The sequence below is a fragment of the Crinia signifera genome, chromosome 8, assembly GCF_055691185.1.
Source record: "Crinia signifera chromosome 8, ASM5569118v1, whole genome shotgun sequence".
NCBI lineage: Eukaryota > Metazoa > Chordata > Amphibia > Anura > Myobatrachidae > Crinia > Crinia signifera.
The window spans coordinates 7538351-7553879 of record NC_139224.1 but is presented as its reverse complement, the minus strand read 5'-3'; positions in this window follow the sequence as shown (position 1 = coordinate 7553879).

The following is a 15529-nucleotide window of genomic DNA, read 5'->3' as shown; positions in this document are numbered from 1 at the left end:
GGTAGACCTACTGTCTGTCTAAACACTGTCTAGCTAATAATCTACACCCGTTCTTGTTTTACCCATTTATTTATGTACTCTGTAACTTGGCGCTGCGGAACCCTTGTACAGCCATATAAATAAAGGATAATAATAATAAATGTTCATGGTCAAACCTACAAACCTCTGCAAGATCCCAGTCACCATGCAGCAAATCAAATACCACCATACATTTCAACCATAGAGAAAGTAAGATAACGCTGCACAAGGACACATGGGCAATTGTTTTCATTGTTATTTTGTATTGTTACTGGGCTGTGTGGGAGGTATGTGCCATTTTGCGGTTCCCGTGCTGCAGTCAGTTCCACTACATGCTCCATATTACCAGACATGCACCCTGTGTACTTAGGTGTGTCTATCTTTCATCTGCTTCTTTTCATTTCCAGCTTATTTTTTATCTGCAGTTACCTCAGTGTCGCCAGTAGGTGTCACTAGTGAACAACGAGAGATCTCCCAGTCTGACCAAAGCATCTTTCTATATAATTATAGACATTATAGTGTATGCAGCTGGGACATCTGGACGATGCAGCAAGCCTGGCAAATGCAGTAAAGTGTAAAGTTCAATTATTAAACAATTTTTACAACATGTTTAAGAGCTGACGTTTTGCTGAGAGCGCAATATGAAATCACTGTGTGATTATACTATAATACGACAATAAGTTACGTTCTCTGTGTGTTCTATCCCACAGCACAAGTCATTCCCAGCTGCTCCGCATCATTCATTATTAGGTCTGATGTTGGCTTAATTCTTACAATTAATCAGAATTTGGGAACCATTTCTGCACCAGGAGTTACTGACGTATGACTCAATAATACCCCGTTCTCACTGCAGGCAAATTCCCGGAAAATTTGCCCTTTAACACGGGTTTTTCTGCAGTCGGAACCGGCCGCATACCCGGATCTCATACACGGGTAAAACCCTTCTTATTACCTGTGTTTGAGGTCCGGGTATGCAGACACAGGTTGAACCGTTCTCACTGCATAAAAACCCGTGTTAAAAGGCAAATTACCGGGTAGAACTTCTTCACCCGGAAATTTGCCTTGCAGTGAGAACGGGGTTCCATCACTGCGGTCCCCGGCATTTTAATGCCAGGGAAAAGCTGTGTATTTCTCACTGGCAGTAAGAACACGGTATTAATGGTATTGTACTATCGGGATGCAGTTGAAATCCCGGCGGTCAGAATCCCGGCTTTCAAAATCCCGACGCCGGTATTCCGATTGCCGAAACCCCGACACTTTCTTCCTCCGTGGGTGTCCACGACACCCATAGAGGGAGAATAAATTAGTGTGCCAAGCGTAGCGAGGCACCGGGTCTGCTACGTGGCGAGCGCAGCGAGCCCGCATGGGGGGGGGGATTCACGTTCCCCCCGTCGGGATTTCGGTGGTCGGGATTCCAGCGTCGGGATTTTGAATGCCGGGATTCCGACCGCTGGTATTTCATACCACTCCCGGGTGTGGTATAGGGGTCCGACAATCGGGATCCCGACAGTCATTATCCCGACTGGCCGGGATCCCGACTGGCCGGACCCAGACAGCATGGTGAGTGCAACTAAGCCTCTTGCGGGCTCGCTACGCTCGCCACCTATTCTATTCTCCCTTTATGGGGGTCGTGTACTCCCACGAGGGAAAATAACCGACGGCCGTCGGGTACCCGGCTGTCGGTGTTTTGACAGTTGGGATCCCGACGTCGGGTGAATGCTTGTCGGGATCCCAACTGTCGGGACCCCGTCCGGCACCCATCAATCCCGTACTATCACTATCATATTAACAAGTCAGATTCAAGTAATGTGGGCTCTGCCTGATGGGCGCCCAAATCTAACTCTCTGCACATGTTACATCTGCCCCACCTGCAGTGCAGCATGGTTTTGTCCATTAAAGAGAGAATTTTGTGAACCAGAATCAGGCCCTTAATGTGTCCCCAGTTTATATATCCTTTAAATTTCCCAATACAATAATCTCCAGGTTATTATATGTATTGTCACTGAACTTGGATGGGACACATATCGGGTGAGTTTATAACAGTGATGGCTAACTTTGACACTCCAGCTGTTGTTGAACTACACATCCCAGCATGCCCTGCATCAGTTTTAGCATGGCCAAATAGTAAAACTGCTGCAAGGCATGCTGGGATGTGTAGTTCAACAACAGCTGGAGTGTCAAGGTTTATATCCTCTCGCTGTGTATTTCTGGATGTAGTTACTGTATGACACTTTTGGAGATGTGCTGTTGGAGAGTTTTGATTGATTGTCACATGTAATGGGTGGGGAAAACAATTTGCAAAGTATGCTATGTGGGTGTGACCAGTGCAATGTGGGCGTGTACACACCTTACATTATTAGCCCCAATGTCTCCTTAAAAAAAAACAAAAATTAGGAAAATAGAAATGCAATTTTAATGCTTAAGATTTATGCATCATCGGGGTAAATTTACTAAAAGTAAAAAAAAAAAGCACTAATTACCCCAGCTAGGGTTTATTGAAGGGGCCCTGCAGGAACCCACTGATACCTCGGATTTAGGGCCTTATTCTAGTTCACTCTTTCTGACAAAATCCTTCTTAGATGGACAAAACCATGTGCACTGCAGGGGGGGCAGATGTAACATGTGCAGAGAGAATTAGATTTGGGTGAGTTATTTTTTTTCTGTGTAGGGTAAATACTGACTGCTTTATTTTTACACTGCAATATAGATATCAGTTTGAAGTAAAACCCCACCCAAATCTAATTCTCTCTGCACATTTTACATCTGCCCCACCTGCATTGCACATGGTTTTGTCCATCTAAGAAGGATTTTGACAGAGTGAACTAGAATAAGGCCCTTAGTCTATGTAGAACTTCACCATCTTATATCCCAAACCTTTGGGCTTTGGTGGTAACCTGTGACCTGTTGCGCAAACGAAGGAATGCTGCATCTTGGCAGTTTATCGCCACATAAATGTGGCCCGGCATTACGCAGCGGCGGTTAATTTACGGAGTGGTTTCCGTGGGTGTACAAACAGATGTGAAAATCGAATTAGCGATTTCAAAGGCTGTTGTGCACATCGTTTTGCTAATGGCTTCCCGGAGCAGCCGCAGATAATAACCTCGGGGCCTTTGAACTGATAATAGGAAACAGGGGCGCGCTCAGACAGGCTGGAATGGTGTGTGATGCAATATGACATTCCATCTTCCTGCAATGTAAACAGTTCTCCCCGGTATGGTCCATCGCTCAGGAACTATCGCTGCTCAGCTGATGGATCACTGGAGTAAAAAGAGGGTTGCACTAAAAATAAAAAATGCAGATTGATGTTTTTGGGACAATAGTGAAAGGGGACAGACAGGAAATGCCGTGTCCTTGGGAGGAAGAGTACAGACTGGGGAGGAGAGATGATGTAGGTCTTAATTCAGACCTTGTAGAAAGGCCGCACTTTTGCAGGTGGACAAATTCAAGCTGCGCTGCAGGTGGGGCAGATTTAACAGGTGCAGAGAGAGTTAGACTTGGGTGGGGCGTGTTCAAACTGATCTAAATTGCAGCGTAACAATAAAGCAGCCAGTATTTACCCTGCACAGAAACAAAGTAACTCCCACTTTAGTAAAGATTTAATTTTTAAAACACCTCACCCAAATCTGATCTCTGTACTTGTTGCATCTGCCCCACCCAACAGGAATCAGGCCCTAGTTGTCTAGGACAGGGGTGGGGAACCTTTTTTCTGCCGAGGGCCATTTGGAAAATTTGAAAACCCGTCAGGGGCCATATAAAAATTATCAACTTAAAAATACACGTGGGCATTATACACAGGGCAGCGGCATATACACGTGGGCATTATACACAGGGCAGCGGCATATACACATGGGCATTATACACATGGGCATATACACGTGGGCATTATACACACTGGCAGCGGCATATACACGTGGGCATTATACACAGGGCAGCGGCATATACACGTGGGCATTATACACAGGGCAGCGGCATATATGCATGGGCATTATACACAGGGCAGCGGCATATACATGTGGGCATTATACACAGGGCAGCGGCATATACACATGGTCATTATACACAGGGCAGCGGCATATACACATGGGCATTATACACAGGGCAGCGGCATATACACGTGGGCATTATACACAGGGCAGCGGCATATATGCATGGGCATTATACACAGGGCAGCGGCATATACATGTGGGCATTATACACAGGGCAGCGGCATATACTCGTGGGCATTATACACAGGGCAGCGGCATATACATGTGGCCAGAGACACCAGGACTGGCATTAATCCAGGGGTTGTCATTTACTCGTAAAAAGTGGAAAAAGTGACAGTGTGGAGGAAGGGGGGGGGGGGGGGGTGTCACCCCCAAACAGGTTAATGTGATTATGTCTGATTATGATAATCAGACATAATTACATAAACCTGTTTGGGTGTGAATCCAAGGGTAAATGACAACCCCTGGATCTGTCAGTCACTGGGTAAGGGAGGACGAGAGGAGCGGCATTTACCTTTAACAGTTTTAGTTGTGGCAGCACAGCGTGATGGCTGCTGCTGCGGCTGTTGTAGGATGCTCCCGCGGCTCCCGCCCATGCACTGATCCACGCGACCAGTCTCCCTCCCTACCGCCCACATCACGCCCGCCAATCACTGTGGACGCATCACATCCACAGCCACTGTGATTGGCGGGCGCTGGTTCTCAACATCTCCCTGCAGCAGTCATCCATGTGGGTGGACGGCTGCGATTAGGAATCAGATTCTTGCTCGGCGGGCGGGCGGCTGCGATTAATCAGTAATATAGGCGGACGGGCGGGAGGCTAGAACAAGCTTAATCAGCCCACTGCCCGCCTATATTACTGATTAATCAGCCGCCCGCCCGCCCGCACAGCTATATTACTGCAGTAATATAGCCAGGCGGGCGGGCGGCTGTTAAACAATAAAATATGCAGCTGGACGGGCGGGCCGGACAAGCAGGGTGCGGGGGCCATATCCGGCCCGCGGGCCGGAGGTTCCCCACCCCTGGGACCAGTGGAGCAGACACATATACACTTGGGAGGTTATAGGGAATACTGGGTCACTAGGGGGGGAGGGGGAGGAATGTTACCCCAGGCCCCCCTGTCTCTTAGAGGCCCTCCGGCAAGTGTTGCTAGAGACGAACATGCTCCACCCAGAAGGCGTGTCTAGATCCATATATGGAGAGATTGTGAAAAGAGATTGTGAATGTGGCACCTAGAAGTGTGGGTGTGTACTGCTACATCTGAGAGGAACCTTGTAAAATAACTTGTATCCAAATGTAGATGAGCCTCAAAGCAGTTAGTAAGAGATACTATACTTGGTAAAGTGCTGGGAAATGGTGCTGATGATACAATATCTCTCTTTCTCTCTCATTCCTTTTTCCCCAAAAATGTAACAGTGTAATGTGGGCTAGGTGACATGAGGGAGATTGCTAGACTAATGAGGGAGAGAGGGAGATTGCTGCTATGTCAGGGAGTCTCCAGCAGAATACAGGAGGGGAGGTAACTATGATGTAACAGTGTAATATGGGCTAGGTGACATGAGGGAGATTGCTAGACTAATGAGGGAGAGAGGGAGATTGCTGCTATGTCAGGGAGTCTCCTGAAGAATGCAGGATGGGAGGTAACGATGATGTAACAGTGTAATGTGGGCTAGGTGACATGAGGGAGATTGCTAGACTAATGAGGGAGAGAGGGTGATTGCTGCTATGTCAGGGAGTCTCCTGCAGAATGCAGCAGGGGAGGTAACTATGATGTAACAGTCTAATGTGGGCTAGGTGACATGAGGGAGATTGCTAGACTAATGAGGGAGAGAGGGTGATTGCTGCTATGTCAGGGAGTCTCCTGCAGAATGCGGCAGGGGAGGTAACTATGATGTAACAGTGTTATGTGGGCTAGGTGACATGAGGGAGATTGCTAGACTAATGAGGGAGAGAGGGAGATTGCTGCTATGTCAGGGAATCTACTGCAGAATGCAGGAGGGGAGGTAACTATGATGTAACAGTGTAATGTGGGCTAGGTGACATGAGGGAGATTGCTAGACTAATGAGGGAGAGAGGGAGATTGCTGCTATGTCAGGGAGTCTCCTGCAGAATGCGACAGGGGAGGTAACTATGATGTAACAGTGTAATGTGGGCTAGGTGACATGGGGGAGATTGCTAGACTAATGAGGGAGAGAGGGAGATTGCTGCTATGTCAGGGAGTCTCGTGCAGAATGCAGGAGGGGAGGTAACTATGATGTAACAGTGTAATGTGGGCTAGGTGACATGAGGGAGATTGCTAGACTAATGAGGGAGAGAGGGAGATTGCTGTTATGTCAAGGAGTCTCCTGCAGAATTCAGGATGGTATGCAACTATGACCCTTGGCCTGAACTTTCCCCTGCCCTGGCTCCTGTCAGCACCTTCTGTGCGGTCAGGGTCAACGCTGGCTCCCTCCTCTCCTGAGAGCCGAGGAACGGGAGGCCGCCGCCCCCTTGCTCATAGCTGCCGGCCTCCTGCACCAGCTGGAGACACCTGGGACTGCCTGGTCGCCAAAGGTGGATCCCCATCTCCGGAGGATGGGGCTGGTGTTTATGGTACATTGTGGGGTCGCATTGGGGATTATAGTTAAAGTGTGTGTGCATGTATGCTGTGTGTTTGTATATGCATGTAGTGTATATATAATATGTATGTATGCTGTGTGTGTGTGTGTATATGCATGTATGTATGTATGTATGCTGTTTTTGTGTATATGTATGTGGTGTGTGCGTATGTATGTATGTATGTATGTATGCTGTGTGTTTGTATATGCATGTAGTGTATATATAATATGTATGTATGCTGTGTGTGTATAGGTATGTATGTATGTATGTATGCTGTGTGTATATGCATGTATGTATGTATGCTGTTTTTGTGTATATGTATGCAGTGTGTGCGTATGTATGTATGCTGTGTGTATACTGCATGTATGTTGTGTTTGTATATGCATGTAGTGTATATATAATATGTATGTATGCTGTGTGTGTGTGTATATGCATGTATGTATGTATGTATGCTGTTTTTGTGTATATGTATGCGGTGTGTGCGTATGTATGTATGTATGTATGTATGCTGTGTGTATATGCATGTATGTATGTATGCTGTTTTTGTGTATATGTATGCGGTGTGTGTGTGCGTATGTATGTATGTATGTATGTATGCTGTGTGTATACTGCATGTATGTTGTGTTTGTGTAGATGTATTCTGTGTGTGTATATGTATGTATGTATGTATGCTGTGTGTGTACAGATGAGCTGGTCTCATTCAGCTGGCACGGGGGCACGTGCGCACAAGACGCTTGTGCGCCCCGTTCCGACAGAGGTCTCCGCCGGCTCCCCGCCGCTCCCTGCTGGTATCCCCCCCAACCCTGCCCGTCTTTTGGGAACTTCTCCACTTAAGACCCCTCCAAGCTATGATACTCCTCCGGGATCATTGAGAAGTGCAATGGAAACATGTACGATGACATTTAATACTGGAGTGAAGATATCTCTGTGCAGGAGATACTGGATGTATTCAGCAGAGAGTTTTTGAAATGTCCCTCTGAGCTCTATTAGTACTGTAACAATTTCCCCTTTCTGACAGCTGCATGACCCAGAACCTGTCTCCAATTCTCCATAAATGTTCTCTACTTGCACAAAGTGTATAAACATCGTCAGGATAGAAGTGTAAGTGATATACTGACCCACTGTGTCCGCTCCGGCCTTTCCCACGTATCAGTACACTGACCATACAACATGCAACCTCACCTGTCTGCAGGAACGGGAAGGGTTACAGAGTCCTGGCACCCGCATGCGTTCATGGGCTCCCGGAGTGACAAACGCAGGAGTCAGGACGTGAAGCCACACCCCTTTCATTCAAACGTAGCCTGTAACATGACAGTTAGGAGCAAATTGTCTGGTACTTTATTGTTCTCCAAAGCTTAGTAAATAGACCTCTCAATCTGTAACATGACAGTTAGGAGCTGATTGTCCAGAACTTTATCTCTCTACAAGCTTAGTATATCGACCCCTCAGTCTGTAACATGGCAGTTAGGAGCTGGTTGTCTGGTACTTTATCTCTCTCCAAGACTTAGTACATAGATCCCCCAGGCGGTAACATGGCAGTTAGAAAGTAACTGGCTGTTACTTTATCTCTCTCTTTCTTCACTTTATCTCACTCATAAGGCTTAGTACATCTGGTCCTAGTGGGTAATGGATCTGGCTTCATTGAGGCCCCGGATACAGAATGCTGCTCTCTGGGTCCCAAAACTGCAAGCGTCCCTCACTTTGCATCATCCGCTCATTGGCTTTCATCAGGCGGAGAGTCCCTGTGACCTTCTGGCACACAATGGCCCCATTCTGATGCAAGGTTCCCAAAGCCACCAGCTTAGGCGTTACGTACCCGTGCAGGAGCTTGAGGAATGACTTAGCAGCAAGTGCTTCAATATTCTCTCCCCTCCAGGTACACCATCCAATCAGCACCTAACTGTCAAATTCCGGGCGGTGTTTGAAAAATGACAGTTGGGGGTCTGGTGGGTGGTGTTTTATCACTCCCCATTGTATCACTTTTCAAGGCTTAGCACATCTCACCCCCTAACTGTGCACAATATAATCTCTGCAAAGTTTCTTGCGAATAGTATAACCCTTGATACATCCCAACATATAGTTTTCGTCACTCAGAACACCCCATTATTTTTATTTATTTATTACCCGTTTCTTATATAGTGCAGCATATTCTGTTGCGCTTTTACAAAAGGAGACAGTGATACAACAAACTGGGTATTTACAGGCACAAGGCAGGAGGGCCCTGCTCGCAAGCAGGGCCGCCGACAGGGGGGTGCCAGGGGTATAACTGTCCCGGGCCCCCAACCTCTGGAGGGGCCCGAGCAGCTGCCCACATTGGCCCGGCACCCCCCCCCCCCGCACCCACAAAATGGGGGGGGGGGAGGCGGGGTGCCGGTGCGCGAGGGAGGTGTGCCGGCGCACGCAAGGGGTGCCGCTGGGGGCCCGGGCTGAAGGTCCGTCCCGGGCCCCAACATTACTAGTGGCGGCCCTGCTCGCAAGCTTACAATCTATAGGGAAAATTAGGCTACATACAAAAATCTACATGTCCGACAGTTTGGGCCTTGAGGAGGGGTGAATTGCAGTGCGGTTGCCGGCTTATACCTGCAGCAGCAATGGCAACTAGCCCTTCACGTTAATTGGATTGTTCCTCCTCGCCACCCACGTGAAATATTTTTAATTTGTAATCCTTGTAAATAAAAAGGGCACATCGTAATAAGAAAAAAACATAACCGGTAAAACAAATTGCTGCGCTCATATCCCCAACGCAGATTGACAGTGACCTAAATTGAGTGGGACACCGCTACTCAACCGGAAAGTGGTTTCCCACACTAGACGTGATTGGCTGGCAAAAAGGGGAATCCTGGGAACTCCCTGCTTCGGTCATACATCAACAGAGGTTTTATTGACTCTGCTGATGTGGGCAGGGCCGGTGCAAGGCACCAGAGTGCCCCAGGCAAGTCGGGGTGGGGTCGCCCCAGTGTCTGCCGCCCGGGTACCTGTCCTGCGGCGCTGTAAAGCTGGCGGCAGCGGGGGGTCCCTGCAGTCAATAAGAAATAACGAGCGCTATCCCCCGGGCTATGCGAAAGCGCTTCTGTTTTGGAAACACTGGCCGCACCGCGCACGCTGATTGGCTGAATCTCAGCCAATCAGCGTGCGGCCAGTGTTTCCAAAACAAAAGCACTTCCACATAGCCCGGCGGATAGCGCTCGTTATTTCTTATTGACTGCAGGGACCCCCCGCTGCCGCCGCAGCCAGCTTTTACGCACATATACGCCGCAGGACAGGTACCCGGGCGGCAAATGGGGGCGAAATACCGCCCTCCAGTGGCCGGCGCCCTAGGCAAATGCCTAGATTTGCCTAGTGGTGGCGCCGGCCCTGGATGTGGGGGAACAATCTGATTTGCAACGCTGTGGTGCTCCAATTGTATCAATGACCCATTCATTTCAGTGGAGATTTTACATGCTGCACACAACTCAATTGAAATGAATGGACCACTGGGATAAACTGGGTACTGACAGGGATGGGTAAAATAGAGCACACTGCAATTCATTGCATTAGAAACTAACAAACTTTTACCTTTTGCATATGTTGACCTTGTGCATGTCAAGCTTTTGCTGTCTTCCTAGGCTGTTTATCACTCTCCATTTTATCACTTTTGAAGTTTAGAGAATCTGGCCCCTGGTCTGTGAGCTACACCGCACCCTTGGGAGGGATATCCTGCTTATACAGTATTTTTTGATAAATATGCCCCTAAATAAGCTAATTATGATCTTCACTTTCAGCATATGTACAAATGTAACCTATATCCCAGCCTTATCTCTTAATCTATTAATTAAATTAGACTCCCGGGTGTTCAATCCGGGATCCCGGCTGTCGAAACATCCTCACATTCGGAATCCCGATCCGTTTTTGCTCAGTTTTAAATTTGGATCTGTTTTGTCCTAACCTGCCTTCACTGCTGTCAGAACGGCCTCATTGTAGTAGTAGTAGTAGTAGTAGTAGTAGTAGTAGTAGTACGTTTATTTATAAGGCGCCACAAAGTGTCCGCAGCGCCGTACATAGCAAACAAAAAAAAACAAATTACAAGGTAACGTACAGGGTGTGTAGAAAGATACAGTATAAATAGGGGTATAGCTGGTAGAACTAAAATCAGCATCAGTTCAGAAGTAGGTGTCAAAATAGTCAAGGAGACCGAAGATGAAGTAGAGGAAGGGAAGAACAGGACAGGAGCACAGGTGAGGTAATGAGGTAGGGTGAGTACGTGAGGAAGGAGGGCCCTGCTCATAAGAGTTAACATACTAAAAATAGGTGGGTGGACGAACGAAATACAATAGGATAAGTAGGAACGGAGGGGAACGGAGGCAGGATAGGAGGATCAAAAGAGGTTAGGAGGAGGGATAGGCTAGTCGAAAAAAGTGGGTTTTGAGGGAGCGCTTGAAGGAGGTAAGGGAATCAGATAGCCTGATGGGTGGCGGGAGGTTGTTCCAGTGCAGGGGGGCAGCGCGAGAGAAATCTTGGACACGGGAGTGGGAGGAGGTGATTAGGTGAGAGGTCAGTCGGCGGTCAGCGGTGGAGCGAAGAGGACGGGAGGGAGTATGGATAGAGATCAGTGAAGAGAGGTAGGGAGCTGTGGAGGAGGAGAGAGCCTTGTAGGTGGTGGTGAGGAGTTTAAAGAGAACTCGGAAAGGAATGGGGAGCCAGTGAAGAGATAAACAGAGGGGGGAGGCGGAGGTAGAGCGGCGGGAGAGGAAGATGAGCCTAGCAGCAGCGTTAAGAATGGATTGGAGAGGTGCGAGGCGGGTGAGAGGTAGCCCAGAGAGAAGGATGTTGCAGTAGTCAAGGCGGGAGATGACAAGAGAGTGAATGAGAATTTTGGTCGCGTCAGTGGAGAGGAATGGTCTGATGCGTGAGATGTTGCGTAGGTGAAAGCGGCAAGACTGTGAGAGAGCACGAATGTGGGGGGTGAAAGAGAGGGAGGAGTCAATGATGACACCGAGGCAGCGCGTTTGGTCGGTGGACGTGATCTCGGTTTCACCAATGCTGATGGAGATAGTGGGAGAAGAGGGGATGTATAGGCGGATTGTATAGGCGATGGCTGCTATTTTCACATGTGGAAATAGATAGTAGCCTGGTGAATACCCCCCTTAGGCTTGTAACGGCGCCCGCTTACCGCTCTTTCTATTATTGCCCTGTCCTGTTTTACTTTGCAGGCGCTATAAAGAAATATCCTATAGATTTCAAGCGTGCGAGCAGGGCCCTCCTCCCATTTTGACTGTCTCTAACTACCCAGTTTGTTTTATCCCTATTTCCAATTGTAAAGCGCAACGTGACCTGCTGCTCTGTATAAGAAATTCCCGCTGAGGTCTGCAGTACACCATGCCATATTTGTGTGGCTCTCCTGCCCCGAATCCCCTTGCACAGTCATTATCTTGTTACTGCTAAGCAAATGGAGAGCTTGTCCTACATTATTTGCTGAAAACGAAGTTGATTTTGAAATGCCGGTCTTGTTCTCTTGCACAACACAGCCAGCTAGCAAATGTGTAACCACTTGTAAGGCGCAATGGACTATGTTGGTGCTATATCAGCAAACGTTAATATTGTAGATGAACTTTTTGCCTACTTATTAAAAAAAATATATATATTGCCCATGATTGATACTTAGGTTTTGGGTTAAAGGGTCGACAGTGTAGACAGACATCAGGTTGACACCAAGATGTCGGCGTGCAAAAGCTCAACATTGGCAAAAGGACAAAAATAGCAAACAGGTCGAAATGTGAAATGTCGACACATGGAAAGTTTGACGTGCTCTTTTCAGGGTTTTTTTTGGGTGCCAATCTCGGCACACGAGCAGTGGACCCCTATTCTTGTGTCTCGTACCCTCACATGTCTCGTTTTTGCCCACCATGCTTCATGCCAGCTTGATGTGGGCTATCCACTATATCATTAACGATGCGCGCTCCCAAGGATCGTTAGCGATACCCCGATCGTCTGAACACGCAGTCCAATCGGGTCCCGATGACATCACTGAACGATATTGTTAACTATATCGTTCAGCGTTTATGATATCAGCTGTGCCGTATATATCCTATAGCGTATAAGGGGCAGGTCACCATGGATGATGCCGTTATTTTATCCAATGAGAAATCAGCGCTTGGTAACTGTATTGAAAATCTGCTGTTCAGTGCAACCTCCCCCCCCCCCCCCCTTGCAATAAGGTGCATGGATTGTGCAGACTTCGCATGTCGCATTACTGCGAGTTCTCCAGGTCACGCTGAAGTTCTCTATGTTTGTTTAGCTATATGTTGTTCAGTTCCCTGTCCTGCAATATCGGTCACGGGACGCCCGGCCTTTCTTCTTCGTGTTTGTGTACAGCTCTGGTTTAGCACTAGAGGGGTTAATGACCTACAATAAACACTCGCTCGTTATAGCAAACAGTGGGGCAGAAGTACTAAGCAGCCTTAAAAAGTAATAACGTTCAAAGAGTTAAAGTTGCAGCCAATCAGCCCCTAACTGTCAGGTTACAGGATTTGTTTGGAAAAATGACAGTTACTGTTTACTTGCCTGGTACTTTGATCTCTCTCAACTGTATTTCTTTCCAGAGCTAAGTACATCTGGTCCAGGGATCTGTCTCTTTAAAAGATAAGTCACGCATATTTTCGTAGATCACGCGCGCATTATTAATACATGGCAGTCACACACCTTCTGCATCATGAAATGGATAGATACCTTATTTATTTATTGTTATTTACATAGCACACACATAGGGGGTGATTCTAATCACCACGCTCCCCTGCGTGTTTGTGCAGGGGAGCAATGGTGAGTGACTGCGCATATACTTTTATGCGTATGTGCAGCCGCTTGGTGTGAGCAAAGGCGGGAAACTGCTTGTTTGCCACCCTATTCAAATTTTGCTGCTTTGCGCATCAACCAGAATGACCTCCATATTCCGCAGCCCTTATTTATATAGCGCACACATATTCCCCAGCGCTTATTTATATAGCGCACACATATTCCCCAGCGCTTATTTATATAGCGCACACATATTCCGCAGCCCTTATTTATATAGCGCACACATATTCCCCAGCGCTTATTTATATAGCGCACACATATTCCCCAGCGCTTATTTATATAGCGCACACATATTCCGCAGCGCTTATTTATATAGCGCACACATATTCCGCAGCGTTTATTTATATAGCGCACACATATTCCTCAGCCCTTATTTACATAGCGCACACATATTCCGCAGCGCTTATTTATATAGCGCACACATATTCCGCAGCCCTTATTTATATAGCGCACACATATTCCGCAGCCCTTATTTATATAGCGCACACATATTCCGCAGCCCTTATTTATATAGCGCACACATATTCCGCAGCCCTTATTTATATAGCGCACACATATTCCGCAGCCCTTATTTATATAACGCACACATATTCCGCAGCCCTTATTTATATAGCGCACACATATTCCGCAGCCCTTATTTATATAGCGCACACATATTCCGCAGCCCTTATTTATATAGCGCACACATATTCCGCAACGCTTATTTATATAGCGCACACATATTCCGCAATGATTATTTATATAGCGCACACATATTCCGCAACGCTTATTTATATAGCGCACACATATTCCGCAGCCCTTATTTATATAGCGCACACATATTCCGCAACGCTTATTTATATAGCGCACACATATTCCGCATCGCTTATTTATATAGCGCACACATATTCCGCAGCCCTTATTTATATAGCGCACACATATTCCGCAGCCCTTATTTATATAGCGCACACATATTCCGCAGCCCTTATTTATATAGCGCACACATATTCCGCAGCCCTTATTTATATAGCGCACACATATTCCGCAGCCCTTATTTATATAGCGCACACATATTCCGCAGCCCTTATTTATATAGCGCACACATATTCCGCAGCCCTTATTTATATAGCGCACACATATTCCGCAGCCCTTATTTATATAGCGCACACATATTCCGCAGCGCTTATTTATATAGCGCACACATATTCCGCAGCCCTTATTTATATAGCGCACACATATTCCGCAGCCCTTATTTATATATCGCACACATATTCCGCAGCCCTTATTTATATATCGCACACATATTCCGCAGCCCTTATTTATATAGCGCACATATATTCCGCAGCCCTTATTGATATAGCGCACACATATTCCGCATCGCTTATTTATATAGCGCACACATATTCCGCAGCGCTTATTTATATAGCGCACACATATTCCGCATCGCTTATTTATATAGCGCACACATATTCCGCAGCGCTTATTTATATAGCGCACACATATTCCGCATCGCTTATTTATATAGCGCACACATATTCCGCAATGCTTATTTATATAGCGCACATATATTCCGCAGCCCTTATTGATATAGCGCACACATATTCCGCAGCGCTTATTTATATAGTGCACACATATTCCGCAGCCCTTATTTATATAGCGCACACATATTCCGCATCGCTTATTTATATAGCGCACACATATTCCGCAGCCCTTATTTATATAGCGCACACATATTCCGCAGCGCTTATTTATATAGCGCACACATATTCCGCAGCCCTTATTTATATAGCGCACACATATTCCGCAGCCCTTATTTATATAGCGCACACATATTCCGCAGCCCTTATTTATATAGCGCACACATATTCCGCAGCCCTTATTTATATAGCACACACATATTCCGCAGCCCTTATTATTTATATAGCGCACACATATTCCGCATCGCTTATTTATATAGCGCACACATATTCCGCATCGCTTATTTATATAGCGCACACATATTCCGCAGCGCTTATTTATATAGCGCACACATATTCTGCATCTCTAATTTATATAGCGCACACATATTCCGCAGCCCTTATTTATATAGCGCACACATATTCCGCAACGCTTATTTATAT